Source organism: Artibeus jamaicensis, unplaced genomic scaffold, assembly GCF_021234435.1.
Source record: "Artibeus jamaicensis isolate MK-2021 breed Jamaican fruit bat unplaced genomic scaffold, CSHL_Jam_final contig_354, whole genome shotgun sequence".
Lineage (NCBI taxonomy): Eukaryota > Metazoa > Chordata > Mammalia > Chiroptera > Phyllostomidae > Artibeus > Artibeus jamaicensis.
Window position 1 is genome coordinate 22,201,549 of NW_026521803.1, and position 17,692 is coordinate 22,219,240.

Sequence of the window (17,692 nt, forward strand, 5' to 3'; positions counted from 1 at the left end):
ATAATATTTTCCTACTTTAGTAAATACACACACATACTACAGCAAGCTTGGAAGGTATAAGCTGGAAAAGTTAACCGGGACTGTTCTGGGGGAAGATTCCTGGCATTGAAAGTGGGTGGGAGAATTATCTTTCTCTGTATATACTAACATAGGTTTATTTTAATTAAAGTACCATTATATTAAAAACACCAGCTTTTATTTTTTTAATATTTTGATTGTTCAAGTACAGTTGTTTCCATTTTTCCCCTACCACTCACCCCTACCCCAGCCATCCCCACCTCCCGCCCTCAATTCTACCTCCCTTTGGTTTTGTCCATGTGTCCTTTATACATGTTCTTTGAAAACCCTTTCCCCCCCCGTTATACCCTCCAACTTCCCCTCTAGTTAGTCAGTTTGTTCTTAATTTCAATGTCTCTGGTTATATTTTGTTTGCTTGCTTATTTTGTTGATTAGGTTCTACTTACATGTGAGATCACATGGTATTTGTCTTTCACTGCCTGGCTTATCATAACGCTTTCCAGTTCCATCGAAGCTGTTGCAAAGGGTAGGAGCTACTTCTTTCTTTCTGCTGTGTAGTATCCATTATGTAAATGCACCATAGTTTTTTGATCCACTCATTTACTGATGAGCACTTAGGTTACTTCTAGCACTTGGCTATTGTACATTGTGCTGCTATGAACATTGGGGTGTGTAGATTCCACACAGCTGTTATTTTTTCAACAAAAAATACAATTAAATTGGTAAATGTGTGTGGAGGCAGGTCAATACTTACAAAAATCTGTTAATATTGTGTGTATAAGCTAGGCCTGCCATGACAAAACCAGACAGGGTGGCTGCCACACAAAAATGTATTTTCCAAAAGTTCTGGAGGCTGACAGTGCAAGATGATGATGTTGGCAAGGTTGGTTTCTCCTGAGGCCTCTCTCTATGCTTTGAAGATGGCCATTTTCTTGCTGAATCCTGAAATGGCCTTTTCTCTGTGTGTACATATTCCGGGTTTCTGGTCCTCTTATTATGAGTACACCAGGTATATTAGAGTAGGGCTCACCTATGTGACCTTATTTAACATTAATGACCTCAGATCTCATCTCTAAATACAATTGGAGGTAGGGCTTCAATATATGAATTGGAGGGAAGACACAATTCAGTACATTATACTTTTGTTAGATGGATAACACCATGGGCTTTCAAAGGTAGGAGCTTGAGCTCTGCATTCAGACAAACCTGTAGTGGAAGTCAGCTTTCCACCTATTACTAACTGTAGGACATGGGAGACTTTCCCAAAATCTCTTGTCTCAGTCTTCTCTTCCATAAAGTGATGCTAACAACAATTTCAAATTATGTTGGAATAAAATGTGATCATGTATATAAAGCAAAGAACTGAGTACCTAAAATTATAAAAACACTTCTTTGTAAACTGTGAAAATTAATATTACTATTACACAATAGAATATAACTTAATATTGTACCTAGTTAATACAAAAAATGTGGAGGAAAGTTGCTTTGTGTAATTTATTATTTTGTTATCCAATCAAAAGATGGGTGTTGTTTTTGCTAATACTCAGTTTGTTAAAACCGTAACAGTTGATTGTGGGACACCATCAACCTCAGTTCTCACCCTGGAGGACATGGTGGGTAAAGGGCCAATACAGAAGCATCCTTGCATCTCAGGGGCCCCTTCTGGTTACAGAGAAACAGAAGATGTTGGTAGAAGGGGTACCGTCAACAGTAAAGTGAGGCATCCACTGGTAGTAGAATCATTGTATGGTAAGGGCTGAAGGTTCACTAAATGTCTTTGTGTCTCTGAGTCTCTTGGTCTCTTCTCTAGAAATATTTTATCTGGTTCTTTTGACAACCAAATGATGATGATATGCAAAATATTTTCACTTCTGTAAAATTAAATACATTAGAGATACTGTTTTATTGCTGTCTTGAGGTTCCCCCGAGGAGGAGGGACTTTTGCCTCCAGACTGCCTTTGGCTTGAGCTGCAATATCTCTAAGTCTTTATCCTACCACCCTTCCCTTCAGACTTTGGACTTCCTGGATTCCACAATAGTGTGAGCCAATTCCTGAAAAAAACTCTCTCTCTCTCTCCCCGTCTACACAAACACACACATACCCTATTGGTTCTGTTTCCTTGGAGAACTCTAATACAATAAGTAAAGTGAAAAGAGACAAATACTAGGCAGGACTGATGACCATTCTGTCCTGTGGCAGGTTCAGAAAGTGAGTTATCAGGTTAGGGCTCAGTGGTTAGAAAAATGGATTCCATGATACATATTTGAGTTGTCAAGACTATGGCCCACAAGATCCATTTTGATTTTCACATTAGCCTAGTATACACCCATCAGATGTTTTTGTCATATGGTCACATGTAAGTGTTTTCATCAGGTGAGCTAATCAATATTCTCTTCATAAGATTTAAGACTATCATCACAGTCTGTGTGACATACAAAAATGATTTCCTCTGGGCCATTTCCAAAATTCTTATGATCTGAATTAGATAACAAATTGCATAAAACTAAGAACTACATTTTGTCCTTTGTTTCTTCTCTTTTTTTTCCTCTTGTTTCCTGGCACAGAGCTGGCTGCACACATACAAGGAACTTAACAAATACACACATCAAACACTCCTGAGGAATTAGAAGAAGAATGTGCAGAGGTAAGAGACTAAACTCCAAGTATTCTGATGCCAAAGGCATTGTGCTCCAACATGAGTGGTGTCTTTGGCAAGTGCTCAGCCCTGGCATGTTGGTAGGACCAGCGGCAAACAGTGGTGACCTCTTCTAAGCCACCTCACACGGTCATGGGCATTGAAAAGTAATGTCACTGAAGACCAAAACACACTTTTTCTTTCCAAACAGGGAACTCGAACAAATTTCTCCCAATGTGAAAAAACTTTTTTGTATAGTGAATAAAATGTATGGCCTACTGAAAATTTGTCTATCAGCCTGGTTGTATGAAATGTGATAAATGGCAATTAGATGAATTTATAAAGCAGATGAATGTGGATACATAAGTATACCTTTATTGAGGTAAAAATCACAACAGGATGCGACACAAAGGAGGCAATAGAAGTACCCATACACAGTCGTGTTGAAGATGGGTATTTTAATCTAATAATTAGTTTCACCATGAATCAAATACATTTTAGTAGCTTGAAAAGATATAGCATTTAGTTTAATTTTGATGAGGATGGAGCTTTGCTTCATTTGACCTGGGTGTTTAAGATTTCAACAATGATGTGTAATGTAGAAAGTCTTTAACAGCAACCTTTTCCATTCTAACGAGTGCATAATATTGGTTTTGCAATCATTTAGTAATTATATAAGGAGGACATATTTATTACGAATTATTGATTTTATAATTACTGCTGCTGGTATTCACATTATTAGACAATGAAAATCTTTTAATATACCATGCTCTTCACCCTCAGCTGGCGAACAGACAGTGCAATGCAATTTAGAGAGTAGCCAAGAATAGATTTTTATTGGTAATATTTTTTTGCCAACCAACTAAATGGTTTGCTTTCTGAAAAATATTGCTAATGGCGCTTAAGCAGAGAGGAATGTCCAATCTCAAGGTCATTCCTGGCAGTTGATTACAGTCACCCAATGAACACAAGGTTCCTATTTAACTGTTAAGTTATTTTTGCTGCACTAGTTGCTGGGAATTAAAAGTTATGGCTGCAAATTTGCTGCCAGCTAAATAGACATCAAAGGCCACAATCATACACTGGATCATGACACATAAAGATATATCTCTTATGAAATTGATTTTTCTCCATGTGCAAGGCAGCTTTGCATTACTCTCCTCATGGAGTTTAGCACAGGAAATGTCTAGGCAAGCCAAGTGTAATTGTCAGCATAGTTTATATTCCAGGCAGAGAACTCCTTTTATTATTTTCCCCCTCCATGAAGATGTGCAAAAAAGGTTGTCTAAGCATATATTCTGATTTCACTTGCCAACAGATTGTGAATAGTTGATTTAAGGTCACTGTCACCCCCAAATGGGAAAAGATTAGGTGTCTAAGGACCAGAAGTATTAAAAAGTCTGCCCAAACAATATTTGCTGCTCACCAGAATTTAAAATTGCTGATTTTCACACCAGAAACATGCCATAGAGTTTTATAAAGCCTACAGGTCTATTAGCTGTTTTAATCCATCAGATTTTCACTATCCCGAGATTATGAACATCAAATAGAACTACATGAGCTTGATTAGTTTTTTTTCTCTTCTGGATATTGTGCTGCTATTACCAGGGGAGCCATATGTTTTTACAAAGCATGTAAGTGTGTTTAAATAAAATACCTGAACCATCAAATCATATTTTAAATGTATGTTGTTGAAGGTGCTGTTTCTGAGCTTCTTTGTGGGATAGCTTTGTAGTCCCAGGCTCTGTGCATTGCACTGTTGTGACTAGAAACTCATCATTAGAGCACCATTGGAGATAGGAGACTAGCTGACTCAAAATCCCCTTCTTTCATCTACAAAGTGAGGCTAGTTATTATATCTCATGTGGAAGTTAATTTCCAAACACACCAGCCTGACTTTTAAAGCCTTCTAAAATCTCACTCTAACTTTGCTTTTCCAATATTTCTCTCACTCTCCTCCTCCTTCTCACACTATATAGTCCGGCTAGCTTTTTACTTCCCGTAATTAGGCTGTATTCATTTTCAGCCCATTACAGCAGTTTCTGCCACCTTGAATCTCTCTCTCTCTCTTTCTCTCTGTCTGTCTGTCTGTCTGTCATCCATTCACTGTTAATTCTTCACATACCATTTTGGACTCATGCCCCTTATGAATTTCTCTTTTCCCCCTTTTAGTTTACACCACTCACTGAAAGACTTAGTCACACTCCTCTTTCTATCTGCCTACTTTATATGTTGATTCGAAGTGGTTTCTCCACCAAGATGAGATATATTTTTAAGGATGTCAAAACTATCTGCTCCTTTGTGAATATACAACTTGGACCACAGTAGTGTTTATTAAACACTTTTTTATATGTAATAGGGTTAAATCCTGGGAAGTGGGATTCTAGCTCTGGATAACAGGCACAAATAGTCTGTGAAGGGTCCTGCCAACAACAGGAGTGTTTCTTAACTTGGTATAGTGATGATGCTTTCATCAGCTAGCTGCGACCTACGGCCTGGGGTACAGCCCACCTCTCACCTTAGGGTGAAGAGAAAAGTATGTAAGGTTTATTGAATATGCCAAGTATTGAAATAGGTGGTCAATATTATTTACTATATCTAAATCTTTAATTCTGTGAGGTAGGTGTTATAGCCTCCATTTCACAGACATACATACATACATACATACATACATACATAAGATTCAGAGACATTAAGTAATATAGCCAAGGCCATAAAACTAGCAAAAAATTGAATCCTGATCTTGAGGTTCCTATTGGATTCTCCATTGCCTTCCTTGATATCCTGGTTATGCAAATGAGGGTATTTTAAGACATAAATGAATAAATAGTTTGAGAAAGTTTTCGAAAAGGAATATTATATTCTTTCATCACTATTAATAGCATCTATATCATCCTCATTCTTTCAGTTGATTTTTTCACTTATTTTCACCCATATAAATGCTAAGAACCTTTCAGAAACCAACACCTGTCTCACCTGCATGTCAAACATTTCATGGTTACATCAGGTCACATTGATTTCACTGTCTGTCATCACAAATTATTGTTTTATATTTTAAATTCTGAAAGATTTTGATTCTGAGTGGTTTTCTTGGTTACCATATAATTAAACTCGGGTTTATTTGTGATTAGAGATGGGCAAACTTATGCCAAAGAACTAGAATAATTTGCTGAAGATCATTTATAATAAGTGAGCCTTAAAACCAGATTATATCTGGCTCTGGCAAAGTTTAACCTTGTTTACCTTGTATAGGAGGTCTGTCCAGAAAAAGTACAGCTTTTGTTAATATAATGAGAACAGTTTGACGACATCAATGTGACCTGGCAACCAACGATAATGGACTGGAATGTGCATGCATGAACAATGATGACTTCACTGTACCAGTTAGTGGGAGTGGTAGACACTGTTGAGTGAGCATGTGCACTGTGTGGCTATTGCATTCAAAATGACTGAGCAAGTAGAACAATGAATCTGCATCAAATTTTGTGTTAAGTTTTGAACATTCCTCCATGGAAATGTATGGTTCAGAAGGCCACAGCTATGGGCAACTGGTGATTGGCAGTTTCATCATGATAACACTTGTTCATGCATTCTGTCTCATGTAGAGTTTTTAGGTGAAACATCAAATCACCCAGGTGACTCAGCCCCCCTACAGCCCATACTTGGTGCCCTGTGACTTCTGGCTTTTCCCAAACTAAAATCACTTTTGAAAGGGAAGAGATTTCAGACTGTCAATGAGATTCAGGAAAACACAATGTGGCAGCTGATGACAAGTGGGAGAACTGTGTGAGGACCCAAGATGCCTACTTTAAAGGGAACTGAGGTGTCATTGTCCTATGTACAATATTTCTTATATTTTTATCTTATTCAATAAACATCTATATTTTTCAAATTACATGGCTGTATACCTTCTGGAAAGACCTCATAGATCCACATTTGGAACCCAAATCCTCTTGCACCACATACAACTCGCTCACATATACATATAACTTTTAAAGTGATATATCCTAACATCCTAACTCAGAGTCCATTCAGTTAAGATTCATGATTATGAATATAGCAAGGAAAGATGGGCTAGGTTTGTACAGCATGCAATTTGACTCTGCAGCTATTTGAGTGTGTCCTATAAGACTGTTTCCTCATAATATTACTTTGTTACTTAAAGTAGAATACATGTCATGCATTTTTTTAAACCATAAATAACTCAACACATTACCAGAAATGTAAAAGGTATTCAAGAGATATTGTTAAAGTGAGGCATCTGACCCTCTATCCATCATGGTTCATTCACATTGATAAATGAATATCTGTGGAAACTTGAATAAAGGCATTTCTTTGTGCCAGAGCATCAGTGAAGATAGATCGCATATCATGTCTCCAATGGTCGAAGGAATGGGGGTTTTCCTTCTTTGATTCCCAAAATGTTTGCAGATTAGAAAGAGCTGGGGATATTTTTGAACTTTTAGTTGTTTCTACCCTATCTCATACTAACTTAAGCAGAATTGTGTGGACAAAGCTATTAAATAAGGAGTGCAGCATCCACCTTCCAGAGTCCAATAATGGGTTTTCCTCAGCTCTCATAAAACTGAAGAAGGTCTCAGTGGGAAATCATTTGTTACTCATCAATCATTTGTTTCTTTAAACTCTGTAATTCTCTTCCTTGTGGTAGAGGAAAGAGCTCAGCCCTTACCTCTTCCCCCCTACTAGAGAGAGATGCTCAGATTGTATTATAGGATGCACTAGAATATGGGTAAATTTCTTTCTCTTCTTCTCAGCCCCATATTTCAATGAGTAAATTCATTTGTTTCGTATTTCCTTGGTACCTACTCTTCCACGTCCTAGGGATACAGAGGTAATAGGAAGAACAATGGTCCTAATTTCAAGAAGTTTAGATTCTATTGGGGATTATAGACACAAAAGGGAAATCTATAAATATGTAATTTTTTTAATTCTGAAAAATAGAAAAAGCTTGTAAAAATAAAAACCCAAGGCAATTATAAAGGAGAGTTTATAGAATGATAGAGTTCTTTAAATTAGGGGGTCAGAAAAGGCCCTTCTATGGAAGAAGCATGGTAGAGGCCCAGGACTGTGGGGTTCCAAACAGAGAGCAGAAGGGATGAAAGGCCTCAGATAAGAGTGTTTTTGGTGCTCAAAAAGAAAAAAAAATCTAATGGGCTAAAGAAGGGGACAAAGGAGATAATTGCTTGAAATAAGATAGGCAGAGTCTGCTGAATTAAGGTCTTGTGATGACAATAAGGAGTGGGGATTTGATGTGAAGTATAATTGGAGTCATCTAAGGGTTTTAAGAAAAGAAATAATATGACCTTATTTAGCAGTTGAATGTGCACAAGATTCTGAGTTCTGGCTGATACTGTGGGGAATCCCAAGATGGGACAATCAGTGGGTTTAACAGTTCCCGTCCACTTCAGGGTTCTGGCACAAAAATAAGAATGGAGAAGAAATTTCTCTAACAATATTTTGGGGAATAAAGAGCTGAGTAGATTTACATATCATGTATATGTGTAATTATATAGGTAATAAGTAGTTACCTACTTCAGAAAGATATTCACACTAACACAGGTTACCAAAGTAAAACATATATCCAGTTGGAATGTTGTAAATATTACTTATGAAGCTCTTTTGCTTGGATTTATGACAAAGTGGAATATGGATGGCTTCCTTCCATTTGCACAGTTTTTAGCACAGCTTATTACCATTCTATTTGCCAAAATAGATTTTTATTTTCCCATCTTCTAAATATGTGATTGTTATTTATGTACCTTTCATTTGTCTCCAGATGTTCAGCTTAGTGACACTCAATCAAGCTAATGAATTATGAAATGAAACTAATAGTAACTCAACTTTTCCAATTGCTGAGACAGAAAGTAATGCAGAATTCATTACTGGAATTTCTGGATTGTGGAAGTTTTCCACTCACAGCTTTCTCCAGTGTCAACAACTTTAGGTTTGATAACTAGTTCTTCCTCTGAGGCATCACATCAATTGGTCACAAAATTGGGTGCAAGTCGGGTGTTGAACATTTTCTATTCCAGTCTGACATTTCTTCTTGGGAAGTGAGTGGCTTTGATTACAGTTGCTATAGAAACAGGGAAGTACTATTTACCTTAAATTTGCACATATGACCATTTTTGAAATCTGCTGACATTTTGGTCAGCCTACTTCCAATAAAGATATCACTGAAACCCCTTTCTGAGACCTTAAAAATAAAATAGTTATTTTACCAGCAAAAATGGGTATATCCAGGAATAGCAGAGAATTATAATTCAGGACATTTAAGCTATGGCAAAACCATAGAGGAAAAGGGCAGCATTTTTCTTTAAGAAAAAATACTGGGTTGGCTTTCATTATGCTTCACAATTTCAGCCAGGCCAGGCCTGCAATTATACAGAATCTATTGGAGGATGCTGGAAGTTCAAAATGTAGTGGCTTTTCACAGGCTGGGTTGTGAAAATCTCTCATTGGCTGGCCATTGATGAGAGAGGAGAAAGTCTTCTTTCCTTCCACTGTAAAACATCTTCCTGTTGGAAATGCAAGGCACATCTCTTCTTGTGTGGAGTAACCAGCAGTGAGTGGTAGGGTGTGAGAGCTTCCCCTACCGGCCCTCTTGACTCCAGTCTTGGTTGAGGTCTCCTTTATTTATTTGCACACCATCTAGTCAATTTCTCTGCTCTTTTTTAAAAATATTTTTTTATTTATTTTTCGAGAGAGGGGAAGGGAAGGAGAAAGAGTGGGAGAGAAATATCAATGTATGGTTGCCTCTTATGCGACCCTGCTGGGAACTGGCCTGCAATCCAGGCATGTGCCCTGACTGGGAATCGAACCTCGATACTCTGGTTCACTGGCCCGCGCTCAATCCACTGAGCTACGCCAGCCAGGGCAATTTCTCTGCTCTTAATAATCCTGCATACTGAACTAGCCATTCAGTATATATCTATACTTTGCAAAACTTTCCGAAAAAAGTACATCTAAGTTGCTCTCTGAAAATACATCCCACAATCTTAACTACTTCTATTAGAGGTTCTTTTTCCCATGATGAAATAGTGAAATAAATGGTAAATTGGATAAGAAATAATAAGCCATTTTCAATCTGTGCCATATTTAGCCAAGTTGACTGGACTGTGTTACCTGGGCAAGTTGCTTCATCTCCTTAAGGGCACAGTTTTTTCATGTGCAGAGTAAGGAGATTGTATTTAATTGATTTCTAAGATGTGATCTACCTCTAAATATTGTGGGTTTTCCCCTCCTTGGTTGTTTGTTGATTGTGTTTATTTGCTCCCATCTATCATATAAGGCTGAAAAAAAGGTCTTTCTACTATTTATTATAGTCTTTTACATATACAAAGATTAAAGTGTATGTGTGACTCTACAGTGTATTTTCCTTTAAGAAAAAAATACTGTGTTTACTTTCATTAGGCTTCATAATTTCAACCAGGCCAGGCAGACAATAGGTAGAATAGTCCTTTCTTCCTGCTATTATGATGATACTCCCCCTTCTTGCCAATCCACAGACCTTTGGAAGGCACCCTGAGAGCTGGTGATTCTAGTCAATGCTTTGCTTTATATTGCTTTCCACTTTTTATTTCTGTTTATGCTTTTTAACATATCTTCATAGTTTCTTAGCTTTCAGACTAAGTTTTGGTTTGCCAAGACAAAGAGTCCATTTACAATGTTAAAGGAGATCAATACTATTTTGGACAAAGTCACACTATCCTTCTCAAAATGCAGGGGTTAATGTAAGATTAAATATGGTAGCATAACTTTGTATTATCTCTGTGATGTGATTTGGTAAAATGGCAGATCATTCAGAAATCATATTTGGCCTTGAGATGTATTAGAGGATGCATCTTTGATCTCCCTTTCTAATTATGTTTTGCTTTGGTCTAACGTTAAGGAAATAATTTGCATTCCCAAAGCACACACCAAGTCACAGCAAAGGAAAGGGACTTAGAAAAAAGCAAAGGAGAGAGAACCAGGATAAGCTTTTCAAATGCCATGGAGAATTCATAAAGTAAATTTGTATGTAAATAATCCAGATTTCATTAAATTTACCCTTTGTTCTGTAAGCCAACTTCTCTCTCTTAAAATTCTTTCCATTTCTCTCTTCCTCAAAACCAAAGTCACTAAAGATCAACAAATAAACTTGAATTTGTTAGCACTATCTACAAATACAGAATTACACAGAATGAATGTTGAGAAAATAAGTCTCTTGCCATTCAGAGGCTTCCAACCAGTGCTGACAAATGAAGCTAAAACACACATAGGGAAGAAATTAAGAGATTTCAGCTCAGAAAAATATCATATAGTAATTAATTGTTCAATCGTTGTGGTGCAGAGCATCTTTGCTCTAAGAGATTAAAGGAAGAGGTCAGTAAGAGCTGCTAAAGTGAGAGACGGCTTCACAAGGGTATTTGAAATGAAGTTTAAGTCTGAGCAGGATTTTAATAAACAGAACGAAAGAAGAGTGGAGGAGTTTCCAGATTCCAGTGTCCCCAGAAATAATGATTTGGAAATACATTATACAATATAAATACCTATTATTTGGGGGCAGAAGGTAGGCAAACTTAATTTATTTTACCCAGAAAAATTAAATAAAGAATCTTGAATCAAGATATTGCCTAGACAATTTAAAATGAGAGGGGTAAATTCCTCTGGACAACAGTGCATGTCAGCTGTTGAAATTCACTGTCTCCTTCCAGTTAAGCACAGCAGCTGGGTTTAAAAGAATTTTAAAGTGAAACAACATTTGAAGTTTTGTGCTAAAATAGGGGTGATCAAATCCTGTGCTTTAGGGCATCAGGTTTTTGCTGTAGGGCCCTAGTGAGAATTTTTGCCCGGTCTCATCCTCATGTAACATCAAGAAAAGACCGTGTTCAAGATCAGGTTACTGATGTCCTGTGTGAGCATAGCCTGAGACAAAAAAAAATACATTTCTGTGGACTTTGACATATTCTCACTTTTCTGCACCTCAAAATTCAGATAATCTTCCAAAGTCTCTGCTTGTTTAAATCCTCATCCCTGAGACCAACTGGAAAAGTGATGTCAGTAATGAGAATATCATTGCTTTTTAGAAAACATGACTGTAAACTATGTTTCTCATGTATTTCACCAACTGCAAATGTAGATCCCATGAGATGTTTTGTTTTGTTTGATGCCCAGGAGCAGAGACAAAGAATGAGGAGAGGGGTGAGAGAGGAAAGGGCTGGAGGTCTGAATAAAAACACGTTTTTGAAAATCCCTTTCTCCTATCTTTAAACAACTTATGAACTATTTGCAGAGACAAGTAATTTCACAAGAAACTCACAAAAATAAAAACATGGTGTCAAGAGGGGACATTAAGAGATAGTAAGTCTGAAATGAGACAGTGTGGTCCGAAAGAAACTATAGGTTAATGCCACACTGTGTGGAAGAGACAGTGTCATGGAGGGAGGGGGTGACTGCTTTCAATGGTGTTATTAAGTGACAGGGTGGAGAATGAAGAAAGAAGACCAGTGTGTGCCTGGGTGGGGACCAAGGAAGCCCATGTGAGTACCTTTATTTTAATATGTGTTCATACATAATTTTTCTAGGAGGAAGAGAATGAGACTATTGTAAGCCAGGTAAAATGGTTTCCATTCTTTTGAAACTCCTCATATAGTTCAGACTCTTCACAAAAAGCAGCCAATAGATTATGTTAATTCTATGTTTAAGTTTGGTAAAAAATTTCAACCTAGAGTAAGCCTTCATCATTTCTCATGTTGAGTATGGTTAGCTGGTGTGTGTCTCAGATGGAGCAAATGATTTGCCTTTATCAGTGGTTCCCAATCACATGGGAAGTTTTATATTATCCCAATGTCCAGGTAACCCTCCAGCAATAAGTGAAAAAGTTTTAGTAGAAGTCCGGCATAATAGTTTGTAGATTCCAGTGCAACAGTGTTTGGAAACTAACAGCTTACTTGAAAACAAACTTAATTTTCTCTTATCACAAATTTATCTTAATTGGCTGATATCCTAAAAGAGATGGATGCCACATAAATACACTGGAGATTAGGCTTTAAAGAGTGTGTAGACGTGAATTTAAAAAACAGCGCTATACTTCTTTGACTACATTATCTAACATTTCTAAATATTTGTTTCCTCACCCCTGAATAAATAACAACCACTTCCCAATGGCCTCAGGCATTAAACGAGATGGGAGATTGGTAGGACCTGGCACAATACTACATGGTGCTCAGGTAACATTGGATGCTTTTTTCTTCACCTCCACTATACCCAGTTTAATGAGGAATTGAGTCTGTAGACAAGAGCAACTTGTCCCAGTTCGCAGAGCTGGTTGAAAGCACAGCAAAACCTGAAGTCTGCCAGCATCTCTCTCCCAAGCATTGTTTTCATTATAAAATTTTAAAGAGAGTTTGGGGGAAACAATAACAACAGTGAAAACTAATTGAGAGGAATAAATAAACCGGTCTGTGGTTTTCCACTCTTGTACCTGGAAGTCACTGATGTTGCTCTGAATCAAGCTTATGGTCTGCTTAATGTGTCTCTGCTTCATCATCTTATACATCCTTGTCTCCTTCACTTTTGCAACGTCTTTCACACCCAGCCTGATTTCTGTCTTGAAACCTCTACTCACTAAACTATTTCTTGCTTTTTTCTTCTCACACAGGGTGTTCCTTCAGTCTTAGTGTTCTCTTATCAGAATATCACTCATCCTTCAAAGACCAAATGAAAATCTAGCTGGTCCACACAATATTTCTTATTTCATCTCCTTATTAACCTTGGCAGTATAATAAAAAGAACCCTGGTCTTCAAGTTAAAACTTCTCTGCTTTAATTCTGATGTTCACCAGTGTCCTCCCCTGTGATGGGGTGCAGGGAGGGGAGAACACTAGTGCACATCGGGATTAAAGCAGAGAAGTTTTAACAGGGGCTGTTCGGAGGTTTTCTCAAATAAAAGAGAAAATGCTTTGCAGAACACCAATATGTCAACGAGATTGGGGCGGACTGTTACGATTAAGGAGAACAAAGCATCACAAATTAGATTTTGTTTACAAGTATATCTGTGGCTTAATTCTCTATGTGAAATGTAAGATAACAGCCATTTAGATAATTCAAGCCTAGTAAGTGTCCAACGTTATATCAATTTTCTAGCTATTTTGAAGAAAATGGTTATTTCTTCTTTAATTATTCAGTTGATTGTCAATTCTATAATTCATTTAGTCCATGTAGCCTCAAAGTTTTAATCCGGGGCCTGTCACTCACTTTCTCAATGACCTTGGGCAAGTCACTTAATTTCTCCACATCTCAATTTCTTTGTCTGTAAAATTGGGATAATAATCTTGACCTCACAGAGAGGTTGCATGAATTAACTGATTAATGATTATAAAGCAATTTGAAAATACAGAACACTATATAAATGCTAAGTATTGCTATTAAGCAAATCAATTCAGAAAATCAAGATAATGACATTTCTTTTCAATCTATTTTTTAAAGTGTTTAACGCCTTTGCATCTAAGCTCCCTGTTGTAAAAAAGCAGTTTAAATATTTATAACTTGAATTTTTCTAGTTTAACCACGTCCTCCTGCATACCAGAAAAGAAGAGGAGAAAAACATTCTCCTGAGCTGGGAATTTGAATGTCTCACGCACTTTGACTTTTTGCTTATATCCACTTTAATTCAGAAAAAAAGTTCTGTCCATCAAGTATCTATATCTATATCTGTGTCTATATCTTTATCTATCTATCCATCTATCTATCTAATCTATCCTTGTCCTGGGGTCCTGGGATTTCAGAGCTGAAGAAACATTAAAGGCCTTATGTTCCACTCATGTTGTATTGCTGATGCGGAGAAAATATTCGAAGAGATATGAAGTGACTAGTTCAAGTTTACATGGGCAGTTTGTCCCAAAGCCGATTTCTAGTCTCAATCCCTGGCGGCCTGACCTACAAGTACAGAGCAGATAATAAAATGGGAGAGAAACATGAGCCCTGCCATCAGGGATCTGACTTGGAGAGGCCTAGGTGACTGACAGTCTGAAAGATTAATCTGTGTTTACTTTAAAAGCAACATGAAATAATTGGACCGATTTTAAGTGTATTAATTGTACAGTTTTTGTCATGTAGTTTTGGAGGAACAACACTGTTAAGAGTGACCACTGTGTGGCCTCAAGCTTTCATCACCTTTGCTCTCACTTAATTCTGTCACTTTTCCTTAAAGTGAGGTGAACTCAGTGATTCGATTTCTATTTGAAAATAGAAAGAAAAAGTTAAAATAGAGATATAAAATTTGGATTAGATTTTTAATGAGAATATTCTAGTACTACATCCAGCTTGGTCTACTCCCTAAGCAGCCTTAGCCAGACATCCTCTCCCTGAAACATGGTTCCCTCATCGGTTAAAAAAGGGTCAGTTTAAAAACCTCTAAAGTCTCTCAGTTTTAAAATTCTGAATGCTGTGTTGTCTGGAACTAGACTTGAGAATTCCTCAGGTAGATATTGGGTTTTGAATAGGTCATAGACTATAAATCTGATTATAAAACCAGTCACACTTTAAACCAAATGCTCATCTGAGGTTTCCAGTCTTCAACAAAATACATTTGCAGGATGTTAATGCTGGAAAGAATATTAGAGATCATTTAGACTGATTCCCTCATTTTATGTTGAGAAAACTGAAGTCCTAAAATATTAAGTAAATAGTTCGAGGTCACAAAGTCAATCAGTGAGGAAGCCAGCAGGTATAAAATTCTGGTTTTTGTGAATTGTGGTTAAATGTATTTCCTTCTAAATCATTAGTTAAGATGACATTGGAGTAAATGACATTTTTCCTTTGAGATTATGATGTTCATAAGCCAAAAGAATAGTAAAATCTTTAAATATTGCTTCTCCTGGTTGTTCTCTTTTCACTCTTCACATGGGTTTGTTCTGAAGGCATAGCTTTTAACAGTTCTTTTTAAAATAAAAAGACTCTAATGTCATGTCATGCTGTTTAAAATACCATCATCAGTACCCACCTTTTATTTAATGACTTGTTGATAATAGGTTTCATGCTTTTTTTTTTCTGGTTGATTTGGAAAAACTTCTCTGCTTCCCTTGAATGTTCAGATTGAGCAATGGAGGCCTCATAGCCTTTTCTTTTTCGACCTTGGCTTTTCATGGCAATCCTACAGATCTGGATCTGTTCAGGAAGGGGCCTAGTGCCATTCACAAAGCAATATCATCCGGCTGAAATAAATGTTGCCAATTTGACATCCTTTACTGAGCACTTTAAAGTACCTCTTATCATCCAAGAAAATCTTCACATTGGCACCTGAGGGCTTTTGAGCCTGTTCTCATCACAACCGAGTAGGTCTGTGAATGTTTGAGGACCTGCAGAATGCAACATGTAGAGTCCTGCACCCATTGTCCCGAAGAATGGAGTGGGAGAGCTTAATAGGAATCCCCTCTTCACAAAATCTGGTCAACAGGAATGTGGAGACGTTTTGTAGATCTAGATTCATGGATCTCCTCTGCACCGAGTGATGTTTAAAGGCTTTGCTAGATATAATGCTTAGTGTTCAAGTGTGGAGCTTGTCGATGAGTTTTTCCACAAAATAATAAGCCACCACAAATGGCCAGTCATCGAGAACCTTGTATTTATTTTTCAAAAATTGTATCAAGTAAAACAGGTGTCTGACCATCAGTTCTGCAAATCAGAACCCACAACCTCACATTCTATTTTCATCACCACGAGGTCTCTCTTAAGATGTATAATCCCTATTCCCCATCTCCATTTTTCTCCCACAGGACCCTTAAACTTGAAATATCTCAAATCTACAAACCATCTTCTCTTTCAAGCTGTCATAGGAAATTAATTAATTCATTAGATGACTCCTCATTACCATGGTCACCCACATATAAATCCACATGCGATGTGACAATGCGGATTTGGTGGAATTCTTTGATAAACTCCGTATTTTTGAATGCCTGAAATTTTACCATGTGATTATCTCTCGGAAGGTAGCAAATCAAGTTATCTGCCATTTTCAACTTTGAGTGAATGTGCTTGTTTGAAAATATCCTAGCACAATTTAAAAGTAGATAGAGTTAAGGGGGAAATGGTAGACAGAAGGCAACCTAGAGGTTATAGGTGTGTATGTGTGTTTGTGTGCGTTATGTTTTAGGAGACAGTGAGAAATCAAGAGAAGATTCCAACAGTGAAATTTATCTATAATCTTTTCTCCCTCAAAGGCTTTGCAACTCTTGTCTTAGAAGAGCAGTCCGCCAGATTAGCATTCTACAGTCCTCTTTGCATCAAAAATACAGACACCTGAGCCCAAACCCCATGATTCTGGTTTACTGACATTTTTAAAGGAAACTATTACCCATCGAGGGTTGAGAACCTGTGTCCCAGACCCCTCTCCATATCCCTGCTTCCATCATCAACCTCTGGCTTCTGCTGACCTTTATGTCTAACCACTTTTGGTGAACTGATGTGAGAAGTTTTGCTCTATAGTTACTTGCCCTCTCAACATTGTGAAAGGAAGCATTGATCACCAATGTCTGTATCTTCTCAAAGTTTCACAGTCCACAGCATATCACTAAACATGAATACTTTCCATTTGGAAAGATGCCCTTGAGTCCAGGACACCCAGGCTTGCAGTGTTCCTCCGCAATTCACCCTTGACATTCATGTGGGGGTTACAGCCACTTTGAGGTTAGAGTCCTTTTGCAAATCTTCTGAGTGCCATCTCACGTTCAAACAGCTACACACGTTTGTCCTTCAGAGGATTCATAGCCCTCAGAAGTTCATCTATAGACTCCAATAGGTCCAAGAACCTTGCATTCAGAATATCTAAAATGATTCCTTTTAGGGACTGATATTTCTAATCAGATGAAACCTTATAGAATAGTAGGTAAAACCATGGGCTTTGAATTTGAGCACGGGCTTTAAAACCCAATCTCTGTTACTCACCACTGCGTGGTGGTGAGCAAATTATGTTATCTTTGAGAATCTCATTTTAATTTTTTTTAAAAAACAAAGTGTAATGTCACTCACCTCTGAAAG

At 37.4% G+C, this 17,692-nt stretch overlaps 1 long non-coding RNA gene across 4 annotated transcripts in view; it reads left to right on the forward strand.

The window, feature by feature from the left end:
• Positions 1–17,692, forward strand: part of LOC119056148 (uncharacterized) — a 134,472-nt gene that overhangs the window by 30,262 nt on the left and 86,518 nt on the right. For 3 of the 4 annotated variants that reach the window (XR_008391406.1, XR_008391408.1, XR_008391409.1), the window contains exon 2: positions 2,584–2,663. The exons of the other annotated variant lie outside the window; for it this stretch is intronic. This is a non-coding gene — a long non-coding RNA (uncharacterized LOC119056148). The remainder of the gene's footprint in view (positions 1–2,583; positions 2,664–17,692) is intronic. 4 annotated transcript variants of the gene reach the window in all.